General features: G+C 34.1%; 1 protein-coding gene across 8 annotated transcripts in view; it reads right to left on the reverse strand.

Moving 5' to 3' along the window:
* LOC125075054 (mitogen-activated protein kinase-binding protein 1) overlaps positions 1 to 21,921 on the reverse strand; it is a 128,631-nt gene that overhangs the window by 105,881 nt on the left and 829 nt on the right. The window lies entirely within an intron of this gene.

Raw genomic sequence — 21,921 nt, forward strand, 5'->3', positions numbered from 1 at the left:
ATTTAGGTATTGTTCAGCCTCTACTTTATCTGTTCATGATAAGTATTCGAACTTCGAAATACATTGTTAAAAATGGTTAAATCTTATAATATCGATATACGTAATTGTTCCCTTGAAATATATTTTATGCTAAAATAAAGCGATTAATGTTTCCCACGACTGGACAAGAGGCTCTTGTTAATACTCTCTCTTTGAGAATTAATTTTACCATTCTACACAACTCTGGAACTGATACTGAAATTTTGATCCGAACGTGCCTTGTGAGGGTCTGGTGTTTGAATTCCGCCTACTTTTTGACTTCGGGTTGCTATGAACTGGAATTGAATTCAGGACTTACAAGCAAGCTACAAGCGGCTGATATGAATTTTATATCTAAAGTCGACATTCAAATCGTCCTAATAATGCTATATAAGTTCTAAACTACGAATATTTTTCAATTATTTTTTGATATAATACCCAGTAACAGTAAAAATATTTTTTATTACGTATATTCTACTGTAATTGAGTTTGAGAATACATTTATCAATAAATTTTAGCTATAGACGAGGCACTCACTTTATACCATAACATCGATAAAAAATATTTAGATAAATTATATTAGAACTTATTTTGAATTTTGTAAAAGCATCAAACACAACGTCATCAACGGTAACAACATCGGAAACTGTCAACGGCGTATGCTCTACTTGGCACGCAATTTACGGGATGTAGAGCATATTTTTTTTAATAATAGATTTTTATACGTTGTTTTAGCGGATATTATAAATAAATTAAGTAATGAATAGTTGAATTTCCCACCATCTCTACTTCCGTTCGAAGAATGACAATTTTAAAATACACGTATATTTTTATAATGAAGCAGACGGCAATTATTGTCGCTTTTGGCTTTGTATTCGCTTTTATTGCTTCACTTTAATGCTCCAACTCCCTTTTTTCTACTAAGAAGAAGATATAAACAGATAAGATAAAACCAAAGATCATGTTGTCTTTTAAGGGCACAGTAATGTTTATTACTATGTAAAAGAGCCTGTAAATATGCCACTGCTGGGCTAAGACTTCTTTTCCCTTTGCGGAGAAGGTTAAGAGCTTATTCCAACACGCTGCTCCAATGCGGTTCGGTGGATGCACGTGTAAGAGAATATCAGCAGTTAGACATATGCAGGTTTCCTCGTGATGTTTTGCTTCACCGCCGAGCACGAAATGTAATAAACAGTGGTGCTTGCCTGAGTTTGAAGCCGCAATCGTCCGTCGCGCCAATTCAACTTAGTCTAAATTTAAAACGAAAAAATTTTAAACTGAAAAAAACAGCTGTTTGGGAATTAAATCCATCATTGTAAACCGATTTATTTATTCGCAATAGTATAAGAGTGATAATGCTTTATGAAGATTTTGTCCAAACACTCAACAAAATCGTGAGCGCCTTTTGTAAAAACAGGAAACCGCTGAACCTAATTGAGATACGTGTACTTTTAACATAAACGTGAGTTTATTAACGTGTATCCGCTACACAATCATATCAACGTACGAATTTAGAAAAAATTACACATGATTGATAACTTCGAAAGTTTAGATCTACTGTGACAGATTTGAAAACGTGTAAACATACATTGATAGATTTAATTTGTACAAGCCCGTACCAGGTACACTCCTATCATGAGCCCACATTCGTCCACTGCTGGACATAGGGCCTCTCCAAATGTACGCCACTGTGGTCTTTCTTCGGTAGCACTCACTCAACATATATTCTACCACCATGTATCAATACATAATGGTTTGAAAGGTGAGTGAGCCAGTATAACTACAGGCACAAGGGACATAACGTCACAGTTCCCAAAGTTTGTTGCGCATTGGCGATGTAACCAATGGTTTCTATGGCGCCAATGTCTATTAGCAATGGTGGTAACTTTCAAACGGAAAATTAGTCGATGAAATTGCACGCACAAGCCTTATCAATAGCGATCTCTTACAGGTAACCTCCATACCGATAAATAAGTTGACGGTAGGTGGAATCAATACCGTATAGTACTGAAAGAATAGAACACTATCCTATCCTTTGGATATCAAAATTTTAATCGAGAGCATGTAATATCTTCAGTGATCCACTTGCTGGCTGTATACAATCTCATCATTATAAGTAATCCCATGATGAATTGGTTTCTAGAAGGCGACTGGTCGTAAATCTATCAAACCCTGGCGACCAGGTTTCTTGTCCTTTTTTTGGAATATACATTCTAAGCCAACGAATATTTTTACTAGAATCTTAAAAAATGATAATTCAAAAGTGCCTGTGAGTATTAAATATCTACTGAAATTAAGTATATTTTGATCAAAATTGGGGCCATGCCTGCCACAAGCAACATTGTTAGGAATAAATCTGCTAAATGTACCAATCCGCATTCGACCAGCGAGATCGCTATTACTGGTATATACTCCAATCCATTTCATCAAGATACGCATACCCTCGAGCAGGCGAGAAAACCCTAAACGCGATTATGTATCAACATTTTTTAAAAAAAAAAGAAAAATATTTTGGAAATTATGGTACACGATTGCCCTTGCCCTAAGCACGTTGAATTAATTATGAAAAAAAAAAAAACAAAATATAGCCTTCGTCATTCGGAATCATAAACAGACTCTAACTATGGGCCGTATATCCAAATCTCAGTACCTTAGGCATTTCCAAGTTAAGACGGCATATGAAAATATGAACGTATACCTTGATAATATTACGTTCCTTCCGACAAAACTAATAACCGACAAAATAATCAAACACCGCTGTGCGTAAAACGGAATGCAGTGTTTAAAAAAAAACAAACTAAGGTAATAGTCATCGGTGTGTACACAACTACTAACGGAATTTTGGCGGTGTTCCAACTGAGATTAAGGCCTTAAATGTCATAATCCGTCATAGGCAAAACATTTTCAACTCTAACACAAGTCGATAGGGTCGATAGTGCAACGGGTGATATCGAAATGATATTTAACTTCGGGTCACTGAATAATAAGTTTTCAATTAATTTGATATAAGGTTGAAATTGTTACAAATCCACTATATATTGTTTGTTTAAATCCAATTATAAACGTTCAGCTCGGTTTTGCTGAATTGACACTAAAGTTGCTTTAAATTGGGGGCGTAGAACGAGACGACTCAGTTGATAGTCGCGAACAAAGTTAGCGGGTTCGTAGTTTCATATATTTAACCAGGGATGCATCGATATGCCTTTTTGCCGATACGATACCGATACACATATCGAATTTAAATTAATGTAAAAAGGCATGTTGATTAATAAGAGTTAGTAACTAAAAAAACATCAATCAATTTTTCGTTTAAAAAACAAAGTATTATCTCGTTTGCAACGAAAATGACAAACAAGAGGCGCGTTTACATTACTTTTTTAAAACATGTAATTTGAACAGTATCGTTGTGTCGGCCAGAAAAATATCGCCGATACCGATATATCGGAAAACCTGCTGTATCGCTTATATATCGGTATCGGTATCGGATGCATCCCTATATTTAATTATTAATCACATAATTTATCTCATACTCAGCGGGGTTAACTAAAACATCAGTACGCAGTAGAGTCTTGTGTGTGTTGTGGATATTTTACTCAAGAGTAGAGAAGGACTTTTTTGCTTATCTGTGACACAGTTATGATTTGCATAATGAGATTAGTAATTAACAATTAGTCTCTTGACATCCACTTAACTTATACTGTTCATGATCATTAACTAAAAACACAAGAAGCAACTAGGCACAAAGAACTTAGCTGGGTTTGAACTCGCGATCACTAATCACGTGTTCCACTGAGCTATCTCGGCTCTGGCGTTATCGGGTTCTGTATGCAGACCATTTATAACAAGAACATTTAGAGTAACAATACCTCATTGTACCGTCTTGCACGTATGTTGCTACTATAGTATGTTGTTTCCAAGACGTCCGTACGTCGATATATATATATATTTTATAAACATATCTAATTAAAAAAAATGCTATGTATTATATTATATAGATTAATTATATCTGATTTCAATGGGATGACATTAAATCTAAATGACATTACGGGTCGATATCTAAAACGCATGGAATCGTGAAAAATAAACATTTTTATACATCACCGATGTTGTCTACTTTGGAAGTAAAATTAAATTGAATTATAAGTAATAAAATAAAATAGTGTTGTATTATAAATAAAGACGTATTACTCGATAACTGTTTGTAGTGAATAATATAGCTATGAGAAACTCGCGTTGAATATGTAAATGAATTATCGTAGAAAATTTTGTGTATCTGTTTTATAATAAATACGTGTCGTTATTTACTCAGTGTGCTGACGGAACAGCCGAAACGACTGTGCGAATATTCGGTCATTAAATGAATTGTCATATATATATATATATAACTACGTAGTTACATTATTTAAATTAAATATTTCAACCTCGAATAAATTAAAAACATAATGCATAAATTTACCGGAATGTTTAAATTGAATATAAAACCAGATACACTATTTTTTTTTAAAGAATAGTAGCAATGCCTTAAATTAATTAAGGAATTACTAATATTTCAATTTACCCCTTCTCTAGCCCAAGGGGTCAGGATCGATCCTGCGACTTTTTACATCGCGGCCCGTAAACCATTGCGCTTTTGACGCATTTAAAATATATTGTCAAAATATTAAATAAAATAATACATAGAATAATAATTATTACAATCGAAACCAGTGTATTCGCTTGTATAAAATCAAAACTGCGACGGTTAGCGATGCGAGTAAAGACAAAGGCAGGATGTTGAGGTAATAAATTTTTAATGCAATCTCTTAAAATGCTGCAGTCGTATAACAAACGATAAAATATATGAAGCTCATAAAATTCTATATAAATTTAATTGGTTAAAACATGCCGTTTTGAACGTTGATGTAAAATATAATTGAAAATAAGTAGTTAAGTATAACAGTTCTGTATTATAAATAAAGATATATTAATCATAAACTCTTAGTAGTGCACAACATAGCTGAGATATTATCAAATCGCATGAAATACTTAAATCTAAGTTTTGTTTATCTTTTTTCCTACTTCCATTGGAATAGGCTATAGTATCGAAATACTCTGACAGATATGTTATTTTAGTATTTAAGATATATTTTTTAAATTAATACATCACAGTTGCGCCCCAGTAAATAAATAGACCATGGAATTGGAAGGAGACCACTATGATCTCATATTTTCAAAGAAACGCCGCGTTATCTAACATGTTATGTAATTATGTGTCCATTATGTGTCTATTATGACTGTTGAGTGCATTACCTCGCCTTATATATACATATATATATAATATTAATAATAATTAATTTTCGTTTTAATTAGACTTTGCTCATTCTTTGTTCAATCGAAAAATTTGCATCTCAAAAATAAGAACTGCTCGTTTTAATTATATCTAACGGAATGAGTTATCCCTTTTATAAATGTAATATTTTGGTATAAAAATATTAACAATTTAATTTAATTGCAAGTTGTTGTTTGAATGATTTTAAAATGTAACCAATAATCAACAACACACAATGTAGCACCATTGTCAATGATAAATTAAATCAATTTATTTTTATCCATAGATAGGCTTGTAAAGAGGGAGGAGGATAGGAGGGAAAGTGCACGAATGACAATAAAAAGTTTATATCTTAAAGGAGGCAAGATGAGACGACTTGATTCCCAAGTGAATGTTGACTCTCAGGTGTTCGGGGTTCTTGAACCAAACTCTGAAGATCTGTCATATGAATCATCTTTAAAGTTTTAAAAAGTCATATTTATCGCCGATTGATTGAATTAATTGTTAGCTTAATTTCACTTACAGAAAATAAACGCTGATATAAATGAAATAATCCTTAAATAAATAACAATTAAACTACCAAAAAACGTGAACAATAAAAACAAAAAACAAAAAGCTTTATTTCGCTCGAGATATCTGAAACGTAGACGATGTACTTAACAAGGTTTACTCATCGAAATAACTGAACCCATTTCAATGAAAAATCTTTACATAAACTAATCATTCGAGACAATGGCGACTCGACTAAGAGTTATGAGTGACCTGGGTGGGCTAGACAAAATGGATTCGATTGAAATGAGCGTGATATGTTTTGTTGTTACGAAATAGGTAGGCACTTTTTTTATATAAAATAGACGCGACACTTGTGCTATGAGAATTAATAACCATTCCTTACAGCGCCAATGAGCCACCAACCTTGGAAACTAAGATGTTACGTCCTTGTATCTGCAGTTACACTGGTTCACTCACCCTCCAAACCGGAAGACAATACTAAGTACCGCTGTTCGGCTGTAGGATATGTGATGAGCGAAGGAGCTACGAATTGATTTGGTGCTAGACCAAATCAATTCGTAGCTCCTTAAACTATTCCAAAAATGTTAACTTTTCTACAAACGAAACGCGACTTATGCTGAAGTAAGATGTACACAATCCCTCGTTTCATTTAATTTTAAAGCAATACTATCTTCCACTTATATGCGGTATGTTTCGCGGAAATTAAATTTAAATTTATGCATAAATTATATCTATAGTAATTTTATACACACTTACATGTGTGTATGCATGTGTACCCATATAAAGTACAATGAATTATTTTATGTTAAAGATATTACCATTTCACTGAAATGTATTTATATATTATGTGTTACGCGCAAGAGATAATTGGACTGTATTTAGTTGAGTAAAAAGGAGACTTGTTACCTCGAAATCTGGGCTCTTACTTTTGACGCTTTCTTCTTGGGAGCGCTCCCTTGGTCTTCGCACACTCAAAAACCACAGCCAAGGGATGGGTGGTGTTATAGGAGAAGGATAATAGCCCGTTACTCTAGCTAACTTTTAACGTTACCACGGCCCACACGAGGAGGGAAGTATTCGTCGAGGAAGGAGGGAACTTTTACTTTACTTGGTGGTAGGGCTTTGTGCAAGCCCGTCTGGGTAGGTACCACCCACTCATCAGATATTATAACGCCAAATAACAATACACTGTATTGTCGTGTTCCGGTTAGAAGGGTGAGTGAGCCAGTGTAATCACAGGCACAAGGGACATAACATCTTAGTTCCCAAGGTTGGTGGCGCATAGGTGATGTAAGGAATGGTTAATATTTCTTACAGCGCCTTTGTCTTTGGGCGGTGGTGACCACTTACCATCAGGTGGCCCATATGCTCGTCCGCCAAACAATGCCATAAAAAATAAAAAAATTAAAAGGGAAGGGAGGGATACGTCAAAATCATACCATGGACAAAATTATTGATGTTCCAATATATGCATAAAACCTATATACGCTACAATTTTATTTCTGCTGTATACACCCCTACCTTATTTAACTCTGTTTCTTTCTTGTACCTTAAAGGTTGCCCGGAAAAGATCACTGTTTTAACGATAAGGCCGCATCTTGTGCATCGTTCTCGAATGTGACTCATGTATGTGTTTATTGGTGTACAAAAAAGATTATTTTGATTTAACGTGATCGGACTTCGTCTATTTTCGACATCACAGTCGTGAATCGTACGTGTATCAACGAAATCATACAAAAACGTATAACAGCATAATCACTTTTAGAATTAGTAAGCCCGTTTCCGTTTACGGACAATTAATTTCAACGTCAAGTCTTTAGCGGGCAATTAATAAAATGATTTGACCAAATACTAATGTGTGTGAATATTAACGGTTTTTGGTTTCACGGAACGCTCGTCGAGAGTTCTTTTCCTTGTTTACAACAAATTTGGGACAATATATCCTAATTAATATTACAAGTGCGATCGTCATTTTTGGTTTTAAACGCTTTCATACCTTAAATACTCAACTGGTCATCATCAAATTTTGCAAATAGTTATCAGGGAGACAGGCAAGGACGAAGGGTACCAACACTTGGCTGAGCCAATCAGAACAATTTCAGATAATACCGTTGAATAAGAGAGGCTAGAAAATTTTCTACTGCCTCTCAGCGAGCTAGTTAGGTTTAGTTAATCTCTTGGGACGACAACGTTCCATCACCAGACGTCAATCTCGTACTCAACTTGATATAGATTTAAGTGCATTAACGTACTTTTGCGTTCGGAATTCTCACATGGGATAACAGAAGCATAAACGCTGGATCACGACAATGATGTATGGATGATTTATCTGGATGTGATTTATTTAAATAGATCGACATTAAAAGCAAATAGCAGTACATAAATTTGTTCTAGATTTATTTTGATATATTTATATCTACTTTTGGTGTCAAATAAAATAAATCAATTGATGTAGAAGGTATATGTCCAAGGTAGCAGAGACAATGGTGTCAAGGCGTTATAAGTGAATCGTTAAAGGGTTGGTCGGATACAATAGCAAATACACTTGGAATAGGTCCGTGAGAGGACAGGGATTGTGTTTGTGATATTTTTTTTTTATTTATACTCTATTACACAACATTTAAAGTGTAACAAATATGACATAAAACAAAAAATAAGAAAAAGTTAGCGAGCAAAGGTCTTACCTCTAATAGCGTTCTCTCACAGACAACTTTTGGAGGGAGAAGTTTTGTACGAGAACAGATAAGAGCATTCAAATTAGGATACATAAAAAAATCGATTGCATAAAGTCAAACAAAAAATTAAAAAAAATAAACCATACATATTCCTGTTAATACGAGAAATACTATCATAAAATTTTTAGACCATATCGACTATTACTTATGAAAACGTTTAAAGTTTACGCACTTTGACAGAGAAGGTTTTACCTTAAATGTCATGACCATAAAATCCAGGGGAGTAAGGCTTACCTAATTAAACTTTTTATGCAATAATATTAAAAATGGCTACCAGTACCTGATTCGCACGAGTAGACTAAAAATGACATTAAAAGGTTTATATCACATATCGTATCTACATATTGGTCGGCATAATTTTTTCCGACAACTTCAGAATCATTATCATATTTAAGTTAATTTACACATAATCATAATGAATTATACACTTAAACCTTCCGCATTAATCACTCCGTTCATCACTAAAAACCGTATAAAAATCTATTTGGTCACATTTGAGTTTATCGAGTACAGACGCAGCGGGAGGACTTTATTTTATAGCGATAATCTTAAAGAAATATTTTGTTTTCCTCTTTGTCCGTTGGCCTATTTAAAATCAATGTATTCTTTATTCAAATAGTCTCATAAAAGCTTTTTATTTAGTGGCAGGGTTTTGTGCTAGCCCGTCTGCATCGGTACCACCCACTCATCAGATATTTAAAAGCCAAACAGCAATACCCGGTTATGTTCCGGTTAGATGGGTGAGTGCTCGTGAAACGACAGGCAAAAGGGACATAACATGTTAGTTCCCAAGATCGGTGGCATAAATAGGAATGGTTAATATTTCTTACAGCGTCATTGTCTACGGGCGGTTGTGACCACTTACCATGAGGTGGCCCATTCGCACTTCCGCCTACCTATATTATTGAAAAAAAAAAAAAAATTCAATCACCATGTTACAGTGTTGAATTGATGTAAATCTACCAGTGGTTTGTAAGAATTGAAAGAATGACAGATAACTAACACCAATGAAATAGTAAACTGTGATTTTTTTATCGTATACAGAGATTATCAAGATTAGAGTGTAAAGAGGAAATAAAGGTGACAGTGCTCGATGACAGTAAGAAGTGGTCTAAAGGCAAAATGAAACCGCTTCATTACCAAGTTCCTTGGCAAAATTAACCCTGGACATTAACAGGAACTTTTCATCTTGCAGAATGTTTATCGCGCACTGAGATCATGTCTCAGATCATATAATCAATTCCGACGTAAACCAAAAACACACACCACAAAAAAAAAACATATCCGCTGGAGGTATTATTAATCATCCGTAAATAACATAAAGGCGAGTGGGTAAAACCCAAACACTTATTACTTTAAAGACACATTTCATTAGTTTAAAAACAATTTAATTCCATTACGTCACAAGTGTACCAGTACTTTATTCGCTTGCCATAGCTACTTTGAAAATCCTTTAAAATACATTTATAAAAAAAGCATATCATTCAACAAAATATTATATAAGCGATAAATAAACGTGCAGCTAATACTTATTGACTTCCAGACAGGATATATTATATACATATATAATTGTATTTAACTAACGTAAATTTGTATTTTAAATGTTTGATAAGGGTAACTACTGATTTTCTTGCCGGTTCTTCTCGGTAGAATCTACATTTAGAATGTGTGGTAGCTTAAATAAAGTATATTTTGATTCGACATAAATCCGCGTTGCGATACCAAAACACTCGTTAAGTAGAAAAGGGGTTTCCGATTTAGCATCGGGACCAATCAAATTATAATATACCTTATTCAAATAAACGCAACCATCATCATTAAAATATACTTTATTCAAGTAGACTTTTACAAGCACTTTTGAATCGTCATTTAACAAACTATTTAAAGTAAAGCTACCACCGGTTCGGAATGTAGATTGTACCGAGAAGAACCGGCAAGAAACTCAAAAGAAACTGAAACGAAAAAATTAAGAACCTAACACACTAAACACGTGCCATTTTTATATATAATCATTTATCAGTAAATACAACTTATTTATCATTTAAGATTTGTTACTACATACATAAATTTATCGAGGTAATATAGGTAACAAATAAAATTAACAAGCTTTTTTTGAAATTTCATTCAAAATTCAAAAATGAAAGATCCACGCTGAATTTTATATTTTTTATAAACCTAACGGAATGTTGAATTAATTCGAAATTTAACGAGTTACCTCATTCATTGTGTTAAAATAGATTTACCAAGGTATAGCGTTTTTTAGGATATGTGCTACATTGTGAACTTTGATCTTAAACGTTCAAAAGATTACCATTTCGCAAAAACAAGATGCTAAATAACTTGACAAATGAAAAATGTCAATTTTTTATTTGTTTATGATTGTATAATTTACGTTTTTAGGAATATATGTATCTAAATAATGTTAAGTCGTTAGTTGTTAAGAACTACTACTTCCTTGGCATTCAAACTTTCTTTGTACCCAATTTCATCAAATTCGGTGCAGTCGTTTGATTGTGAGAAAGCAACAGACAGACAGAGTTACATTCGCATTTTTAATACTAGTATTGATTGATAAAATTGGCCCGTGATATTTGAATGACTCATTCAAATTTTTTTCAGTTATCTATCTATATTTATTTCAATCCAACGTGAGCACACAATGTGCAAAATACATACGATTTCAAGATTAAACTTTCAGATTAGCACAGATCTAAAATCAACTTACATCTCAGATAATATAACTAATATTAACTTCGATCGTAAGACAATTCAAACAAAATACTCGCCACCAAATCTGCCATTTAAATTCCATCCTTGTGTAGTTGCTTGAGAAATGGTCACCCTACCGAAAAATATTAATTTATTAACCACAAAATGTTTACTCATCGTGACAGGTTTCGTAAAATTTCATCGTCTATTTTATATTAAAATGCGGTTCAAAATATCGATACGATTCTTGTAAATGTCAAGGATTTGTACGAAGAGGCGCTACCCCGACTACCCGCTACCTGTTTTTTTTATATCGAATACAGATTCAAAGGTTATTGACTTTAGAGAAATGTTTTATAACCCTGTATCGTCTCGAATCCGACCAACATGTTAACTGAAGTTCGTCTAGTGATATACACAGACTGAAGTTTTCGGCGTAAATGGGTTCGAAATCAAGTTAGAGAAGATATCTTTGGAAAATACATAAAGTCAATAATAAAAACAGTATGTACATCTGTATTTGTACTGACATCTGGGCAATAACTGGCAGTTTTGGGCAATACTGCAATCCACCAGGGGAAAGAACATCTCAAAAATAAAGTAGACTCAAACTGATCATGGGTCATTCATATGTCCTTACTTTATTAATCTTTATGAAGGATAGACTCAAAATCTGCCAATTTGTTATACTAAATGGTCACACGGTATCATACCATTGGTCGAGATCTAAAATAATAAGTTGCTATTCGAGATTCTTAAATAAAATTAAAGTTAACATATACAGAGCCGAAATGGCCCAGTGGTCATTCATCTCGTGCTCGGCGGTGAAGGAAAACATCGTGACTCGAGGAAACCTGTGTGACTGTCTGTGTGTCTAATTTCAACGAAATTCTGTCACATGTGAATCCACCAACCCGCGATGGAGCAGCGTGGTGGAATATGCTCCAAACCTTCTCAAAGGGAGAGGTGGCCTTAGCCCAGCTGTGGGAAATTTACAGGCTGTTAATGTGTGCATATAATGTAACATATACATGTTAAGTAAATTATTGTTGTTGTTGTAACGAGCAATGAAATAAGGAAACAACGAACGCAAACAAGTAACATAGTTATATCAACGCGACATAAATATATCAATAAACTTGTATGAACAGCACCAATAGGTAAAACACGATACTCGTTTTAAGAAATACAAATTATTCATCGGACTCTTTCACCGGTAATTAAACAATGGCAATTAACTTCAATTATGCAGATAGCATCAAAGTAAGAACCTCGGCTTTCAAAAGTCGGTAAGGCAACAAATTACCGAACAATGCAAGAACACGTTGCATTACATCGCATACGTATACACATAGAGAATTAACAGAACGTTAAATTACTATGATAAAAAAAATGGATAAGGTATAAGTCGCCCGCGACTTTGGTCCCGTTTTAAGGGTTGCTTTGCATATTCATATTGCCTTCCTTGCAGTTCGAGATTGCTTCAAAACAAATTTCGCCAAATTCGTTTCAGTGGTTTGTTCGGAACAGACAGAGAGAAAGACGGACTTACTTCCGCCTTAATAATATTGTAATACAGTAGCTAAGTTATAAGCACTCGAGTTACGCATCTGCACTCATTTTTCTATTATTTTGTTCTGTTTTGTAGCTATTGCCAAGTTTTAAAAAAAATATGTTTAAAACATGCATACTCGAATCGAGGTCTCTCGAGATCGAATTTCGTCCAAAGATCGAATATATATACTTATTATACATGCGGCTTCATTTGCGTTTAAGGGCCTTGCTCGTCAGGCGTTAGGCATAAAGTCTAGCCTATAGCCTCCCTTGGAGTTCAAGCCTACTTCATAACAAATTTCATCAAATTCATTTCAGTGGTTTGCCCGTGAAAGAGCAACACATAGACAGACAGAGAACTTATTATATTATTAGTATAGATTACCACATCCAATGTATACCTCACTTCAATGTAAAACATTATGTTATATTCGCTTGAAAGATTACATTTTTTTTTTCTATCTGTACGTGTGTGTACACGTAACATATGCAACACTTTTTACACGTGCTTATTTGTGTTTACGACATTAACATTTAATATCTAAATCACTTTATTGGTTCCGCATATTATAATATAAAGAGGTGTCGTTCGTTAGTTTGTATGTAAGGATCTCAGATACTAGCAATTCGATTTAAAAAAAATCTTTTATCAATATTTGGAATTAATCTTCTAAGATGACCATCTTTTATTGCGTTAAAATAAAAGTGGTTTGTGAAAAACCAGTCAAGTGAATGCAAAAAATTATAATTATACGCATTCCAGCTTAACGGCAAGAGATATGTATAGACTTTTCCAACCATAAGAGGACAAAGGCCAAATAAACAATATTTGACATCGAACTTTAAAAAACCTTTTATATAAATGCCATATACGTTCCAAACTAAATATGAATAATAGATTCTTATTCTAGTAAACCTGTTTCAATAGTTCACACTCCCGAACCTGACTTAGTGCATCATCATATAGAATCCACTGCATATTTGGCTAGTGTTCAAGAATAGTCATTGTGGATGTCGGAGGATTGCATTATCGGTATTCTGTTGCGGCAAGAGGGACTATTTCTTCAATGTCACTTATGAATGGCAATACACTAAAGATTCATCAGTGCGGTCGAGATTACAAACATTCCGATCGTAACTAGTTTCATTTACACTTTAAAAAATATGATTACAGAAAATTAATAAATTATTGACTGCACAATTGCCAACTTTTATAAAGGACTCAATATTTCATATGACGTACCGATATGTCAACCGAGCCGAGATGGCCCACTAAGGGCGATGATTAATGTGCTTTATTTGTGATAATTAATTTTCTCGTGCTCGGCGGTTAAGGAAGAAATCGTGAGAAAACTTACATGTGTCTAATTTCAACGAAATTCTGCCACATTTGAATTCACCAACCCGCATTGGCGCAGCGTTATGGAATATACTTCTAACCTTCTCTTCAAAGGAAGTGGAGGCCTTTGCCCAACAGTGGGAAATTTACAGGCCGTTATTATTATTATATCTCAATCGTACCGATCAATCTCATTCGTGTCTTCTCCATCCTACGTGACATTAGCAAAATAACCTGTGCACTCTCGGCACAACTAAAAGCAATTAAAATAAAACTTCAATTGTGTTCATATGACGCATGTTTCTGAATTAAAATATAATATAACCACACACAAATGTCGATAAGATACAGTTTATCAATAACTTTTGATTTATTGACTTCTTTTGAAAGAAACGCAATTTAATATTAAGAAAAAAAAAACATCAAACAAACTTGTTTAATTTATTTTTTTAAATAAACACAAAAGAATTTAATCAACTTCAATAACTTACCCTGAAATTAATTTTAAAACAGTTATAAATACAATTGTTTAAAGTTAACGTTTTCCTCAACGGACTTTCCGTTTCAGACGTAAATAAAAAATCGTATAATTATTTTAATCTGTTTAGCGTATCAATTTTTTTTTTTATGGCATTGCTTGGCGGACGAGCATATGGGCCACCTGATGGTAAGTGGTCACCACAGCCCATAGACAAAGGCGCTGTAAGAAATATTAACCATTCCTTACATCACCTACGCGCCACGAACCTTGGGAACTAAGATGTTATGTCCCTTGTGCCTGTGATTACACTGGCTCACTCACCCTTCTAACCGTAACACAACAATACAGTGTACTGTTATTAGGCGGTAGAATATCTGATGAGTGGGTGGTACCTACCCAGACGGGCTTGCACAAAGCCCTACCACCAAGTAAATTATAATTGAAGTACTATTTGCCCTTAAATTTATTGGAGATTAAGAGGTCTAATAAACCCACCGTCGTGATTAGAGTCATAAGCGCTTCTGACACAGAAGCGAAATCGTTTAAACTACTTTACGACACCCATTAATTTAAATGGGGTAACTCAATTCTCTACACACGGTCTAGAAACAAAAACGATATAAGACTAAGATGAAATCAAATCAAAATATACTTTATTTAAATGGTCTTACGAGCACTTTTGAATTGTCACTTCACGTCAATTTTAATATAAACCAATACGTACACAGTACAGTCTTACATATTGAAAAAATGTAATTATCTATATATATATAAAAGCGAAATACCACTAATTGATTAATCACGAAATCTCAAAAACAATGACACTTACAAACTTGAAATTTGGCAGGTAGGTTCGTTATCGGTAGTAGACATCCGCTTAGAAGGGATTTTACGAAACTCCACTCCCCTAAGGCGGTAAAACGGGGGTTAAATGTTTTTTTTTATTAGCATTAGCAGCCCGTAAATGTCCCTCTGCTGGGATAAAGGCCTCCTCTCCCTTTGAGGAGAAGGTTTGGAGCATATTCCACCACGCTGCTCCAATGCGGGTTGGCGGAATACACATGTGGCAGAATTTCGTTGAAATTAGACACATGCAGGTTTCCTCACGATGTTTTCCTTCACCGCCGAGCACGAGATGAATTATAAACACAAATTAAGCACATGAAATTTCAGTGGTGCCTGCCTGGGTTTGAACCCGAAATCATCGGTTAAGATGCACGCGTTCTAACCACTGGGCCATCTCGGCTCTTTAAGTTAAATGTTTATATTTTCTAAATTTTGCGCTTATGACGCATTGTATAAAACTGAAAAATTGTATTTGAAATTATTTTTGGATTAGGTAGATCAATTTTTATGAAAGGGTATCCAACATTGCAGCACAGTAGCGGAGCAGGAATTTGACGCGTGTGAAACTACGTAATAAGAAAAAAAAGCGTATAAGTACAAACCTGTACAATTTTTTTTTTTTTTTTTCATTGCTCGAATAACCGCGAACGAGAATTCAAGCGATCTATTTTAGTAAATGTCCCTTACAAGTCGCAATGTTAACGACCGCGATCGTATGACTAATTCAAGCGGACATCGAACTAGTTACGGGAGAACCGTTGTCGTGTGGGAATATGAACAATGAGGTACATTGTAATAATATTGTAATTAACAACGTACTGTACCGCGGTAGTATAAGCACTCGTCTCGCGTCTCACTCGTGAAACGTTGACAATCGACTTACGGTGATACGTTATTATCATGGTTGTATTTTGTACATAATTAAAAAAACTGTCCAAGTGCGAGTCGGACTCGCGCACGAAAGGTTCCGTACCAATGACTAGGTAAACAACAGTAGGTACACGTTTATTGCTATAGGGCAAAAATATGGCGTTTTTTGTATGGAAGGCCCCCAAAAATATTTATTTCATTATTTATTAAAGTAATATACAATTGAGTATTTTGTTATTTCAATTCCTACTAGTTGCTTTTATTGATATTGAGCAAAAAGGGCGCAAAAGTTAATTAGTATTAGTTGTTATAGCGGCAACAGAATTACATAATTTGTGAATATTACAACTGTCTGGCTGTTGAGGTTCTTAAGATACAGCTTGGTTACAGACAGACTGACGGACGGACAGACAGCGAAGTCTTAGTAAAAGGGGCCCCTTTTTACAACCCCAACCCTTTGGGTACGGAACCCTAAAAAGGACCGTTAAAAGTGCTTCCAGTACCTCCTCTTGAACTTAAGATACACTGACTCTGTCTTGAAACCAGAAAACAACAATACTAAGTATTACTGCTTGGTAGTCATATCTGTTGAATGGGTGTTACCTACCCAGACGGAGCTCTACGGATCTACTACTGATGTGAAGCTTATTCCTCTACCACCCTCAAAAGCAACCCGCATAGTGAAATCACACATGACAGATTCATCTGATATCATCAGATTCCCATCACCAGCACGAAATCCATTATAAACGCAGTACATTAATTTTTTTGCAGTATATTTGTTTGAATATAACGCAATACATAAAAAACTTATGACAACACTTTCTGGGTCAGTAAACGTCATAATAATTACTTTGCTATTGTTTGTAATTAATCCAATGACTCTCAAAAGTGTAAGAATCACATTTGGGACTTGACTGTTTAGACCACTGGGCTATCTCGATTAACCCTTTAACAATTATCCGCGCGTTTTTATATAAAATCTGAAATATATATAATAATCTAAAAATGGCACCAATGCACAATATAAGGAATAAACATTAATTAAATAAATCGAGGACATTGCACTTAAAAATAGTAATATCTCCGAACTTGATCAACAAAATATATATTGTTAACAATAGACTCTAAGCACTAAACTAATTCGAAACGATTAAATCTAAAAAGTTCTGAAACTAAAACTGTAAAAAAAAAACAAATTAATTAAAACCGTAATTAAGACCTCTTTGTATAATTTCAAATATATATAAAAAAATACATTAAAAAGCATTGTAACGGTACTTTTTTTCTTGTTTTGAAAATCAACGTGAATGTGAGAAATGAAAGACGTAGTCAGTAATATCGAAACGACTTGCATTTCTTGAAAAATTTACGGAATTTGAATTAAAAAAAAAACATTTTGTTGACAACACAAGAGTTGACTACCTTGTATGGAGGCTTATCAAACAAAATACGGCTTCAATTACGTACGTAGTAATATCTGTTACGACGGATGACGTATGTCGTTTAAGCCCTTCATTCACTCAGTATTATGGTAAAGCCTAATCAAATAATCTACCGCTAAATAGCAACACTTCATCAGAAAGTCCTGCTTTGCATGCGTTTTAGGTTAGTGTTAGGCATAAAAAGTAGCCTATGTTTCTTAGAGTACAACCTAGCTTCAGTCAGTCGTGAAAGAGCAACTGAGCATTTTACGATTTATAATATCAGTATAGATAGAAGTATTCCACTTAGTCGATTGTCAAAATAATCTACCACCGATTTGGAAAGAAACACCTTAGTAACTTGAGGAGAACCGGTAAGCGAAACGTCTTTTTGTTAAAAAACTGTATCTAATGCAACTATTCATAATTCAAGTGACCTTGAAACGAACATATGAAACGTAGGTCACAAGTCCTTATGTTCCAAAGTGTGGTATGACCTAAGAAGGCATTACTTTTATAATATTAACACGCAAAGTTCTTCGACAATTTTTTTAAATTTTTCAATAGAATACTTTTAAATGTTTCTTTGTATTCTTGTTGTAATATATCATTGCCCATTCAAGGAAAAAAAAATTGAAATGATAACTTCTTATGGGAGAATAAACCGCTTCGTTACGTAACGCGTTACGGCACCAATCTGTCTGGCCTCCCTTTCTCTTACGCATACAGCAGCGATAAGTTTAAGTTATCGCTTCTGTCAAGCGTCCCGAAACGGATAGGTATTTGTTTCTTAAACGTTCCGGTTTGAAGGGTGAGCGAAAAAGTGTTATTTACTACAGACACAAGGGATCATATCATCTTGGATCCCCAGGTTGATGGCGCATTGGCGATGCAAGACATGGTTAGAATTTCTGACGGCGCCAATATTTACATCCGGTAGTGTACTATCAGGTGACCGATTCGCCATTTCGCAAACCTATTTAAAAACAATCGCATATTCTGATACTTCACGATCGTATTCTGACTTAGTTTCGGTGTGTTTGATGATTTCCTTGATGACGAGAATTATTTAATACAAACAAGAAATCATTTAGGGTTTCATCCTTTATAATAAGGTATAGGAATAAAGTAATTTTGGAAGAATTACCATATACATAAACAAAATCGCGTCAAAAATAAGGAAGTACATTTATCTGATTCGTGCAACATTATTTTCATCGATACAAACGACCTTTAGATTAGCGACTAATTAAATTAATCGATCAAGGACTTTGATCGAATGACGATTTGCGAATTATCGATGTATGAATTATTTTACGATCAATTTCACAAAGAGAATTAGGCAAAGGTGAAAGTTCGTGTGAGGGGGGGGGGGGCGTTTGTTCTTTTCTGTTGCCCTGACAACGCGGATGCAGTTTCATGATGATCGGTTGAGCAGTTAAGCCATGAACGCAAAACAAACATACTTTCGCATTTATAATATTAGTTTAGATGATCTAGTTCAAGGAAGGCATAAGAAGTAGCCTTTGTTTTTGCTTAATATCTAATTTCATCCGATTCATCTCCGGATTAGCCATGCAAGAGCAACGGACAAACAGCAGACAGAGTTACTTTCTCATTAATAATATTAGTTAATATGTTTTAGTTCAAGAAGGTAATTATTGAAATTTGAAACATCAAAGAGGTATCTCTCGGTTGAAATCATTACATCATTAAATTTTTTTTTTTTATACACTCTCGGATGCCCTTAGTCTTATAACGGCGAGCCGACACCACAAAACAATTCTTTTTACGTGCTTTCCGAGGCACGAGAACGTGACACTGAAAACTCCCAACTGCTATAAACAAGATCAACAATTTTAATATTTATAATCACTAATAATAGCATTAAGATCTTTTACATAAATCCTAAACGTACACGTGTAAATAAATGAACACATTATGACACTAAGGGTTTTAACCTCGCCTCGTTCACGGTCGGACGAATAGCGTCCCGGTTTTCAAGTGATAAAAGTGGCAGTTAACTAATGAACAATCATCGAGTATCATCACAATGTGACAGGAACCTACATGGTTAGTGCACTCCCCAGTACATCAGTTAAATCAAGCTCACCAACGAGATTATCTGTAAAATGTTTGTGGGCATAAATTTCGCGCGGATAAAGCTGCGACTCGCGAGTTCAACTACATTGCTCATATAGTATACATTTCAAGACATTCCTATAAAAGCTCAGATAGATGGGTTTTTAATATAAATTGCTTAATTGTGATTGTGTAACATAAGCTCAATACATTTCCCATAATGCTGCACTGCTGGGCTAAGGCCTCATCTCCCTTTGAGGAGAAGGTTTGGAGCATATTCTACCACGCTGCTTCAATGCGGGTTGCTGGATACACGTGTGGCAGAATTTCATTGAAATTAGACACATACAGGTTTCCCTCCACCGCCGAGCACGAGATGAATTATAAACAAATTAAGCAAATGAAAATTCAGTGGTGCTTGCCTGGGTTTGAACCCGCAATCATCGGTTAAGATGCACGCATTCTAAACAATGGGCCATCTCGGGTCATAATATAGACTAAGATAATAAAAGAAATAAGTGTAAATATATACATACATTACGATGAAAAACTACACAACCAATGACACTAGACTCCCATATATGTAACATAAACAAAACATCCAATAGACTATCTGTAATCTTCAGTATAAATATCACTACTGAATGTTAACCTGAATATTATAATAAATTACTTTAAAACAAAGATAACTTATCATATACGAAAGCATCTGCAGTATTATCACTCACATTTAGAGCACCCTATATATTTATACTACCTGGTTGATAAAAAACTACTATCAGTTAATGCAGTGCCATGGCTTTGACTGATAAGAGAAACTAATACATTACAACTAATTTATCTTCACCGAAATACTCCGATAAACGGATGTGGTCTATGATAAAATCACACCATAAATAATATTATAACCACATTGGATTCCTTCGATTTCATAATTTTTTTGGGAATACTTTGTAAATAATTGTAACTATGAACATTTGATCTATATTTCTTAAATCAAATTTTGAATTACCAAGTAACAGTCGCATTGTACCATCATCATTATTATTATGAGCTTATGTCAGTCCAGAGCTCGGCAGAAGTTTCTCCCATTATTTCAAACTGTTTCACTCAAAGCAAACAATAAATTAACAAAACTTACCTCATTATTGCAACATCGAGTGTTTATAATATTGTTTCTTTATGTTAATAGAAGCTATGGCAAAAATATTATGCCCAATCATCCATTATGTCAATATATCTATACTAATAATATAAATGTGAGAGTAACTCTGCCCGTCTGTTTATCCATTGCTCTTTCATGGATAAGCAACTGCACCAAGTTGGATGAAATTTGAAGCAAATAACACAGGCTACTTTTCGTATACCTAACTAGTTTAGCTTATAATTATATGCAGGAATTTAATTGGATCGTAATCAATTACCAAATATCAATAAATAAAAAACTTGCTAGCAAGTGGATATAAGTAGATAGCCTTGACACAGAACAAGTTTTAATGGGGTAATAAAATTTATATTTAAAATTTATGTTCTAAATTTATATTCAAGAAGATCATATCAAAATTAGTGACCTGTCCTGGCTTCAGATAGGTTCAACTTAACAATATAATTAAATAAAATGTTGTCATATAAATATAATCTATAGCCTAGAGCACTCAGGATTAAATACGTAAATCAGCTCATTAGTTCCGTAGGTTACTTACATACAAACAAACAAATTTTACATCTGTATATTAGTATAGATTTTTAATAATTAATAGTTAATAGAAGTAATATATATGTATGTCCAAAAATTTGTATGGGCTTCAGACAATAGGGGTGTCTCACAAGATTTTGCTCATTGTCTGAAGCATTAGTTGTATCTTTTCATTTAATCTAGATAATATAATATCTTTATTTCTAATGCCAGTGCCATTATATTTGTAGTCATGTAGGTTGTATATTATATTATTTTTATGTAATAATATAGTTATGGATGCTTTAATCTTCCCAACCATTAATGTATATTATTTACGAAATAAATCTTTTTGTTATTTTTTCAT

Source organism: Vanessa atalanta, chromosome 29 (genome assembly GCF_905147765.1).
Source record: "Vanessa atalanta chromosome 29, ilVanAtal1.2, whole genome shotgun sequence".
Lineage (NCBI taxonomy): Eukaryota > Metazoa > Arthropoda > Insecta > Lepidoptera > Nymphalidae > Vanessa > Vanessa atalanta.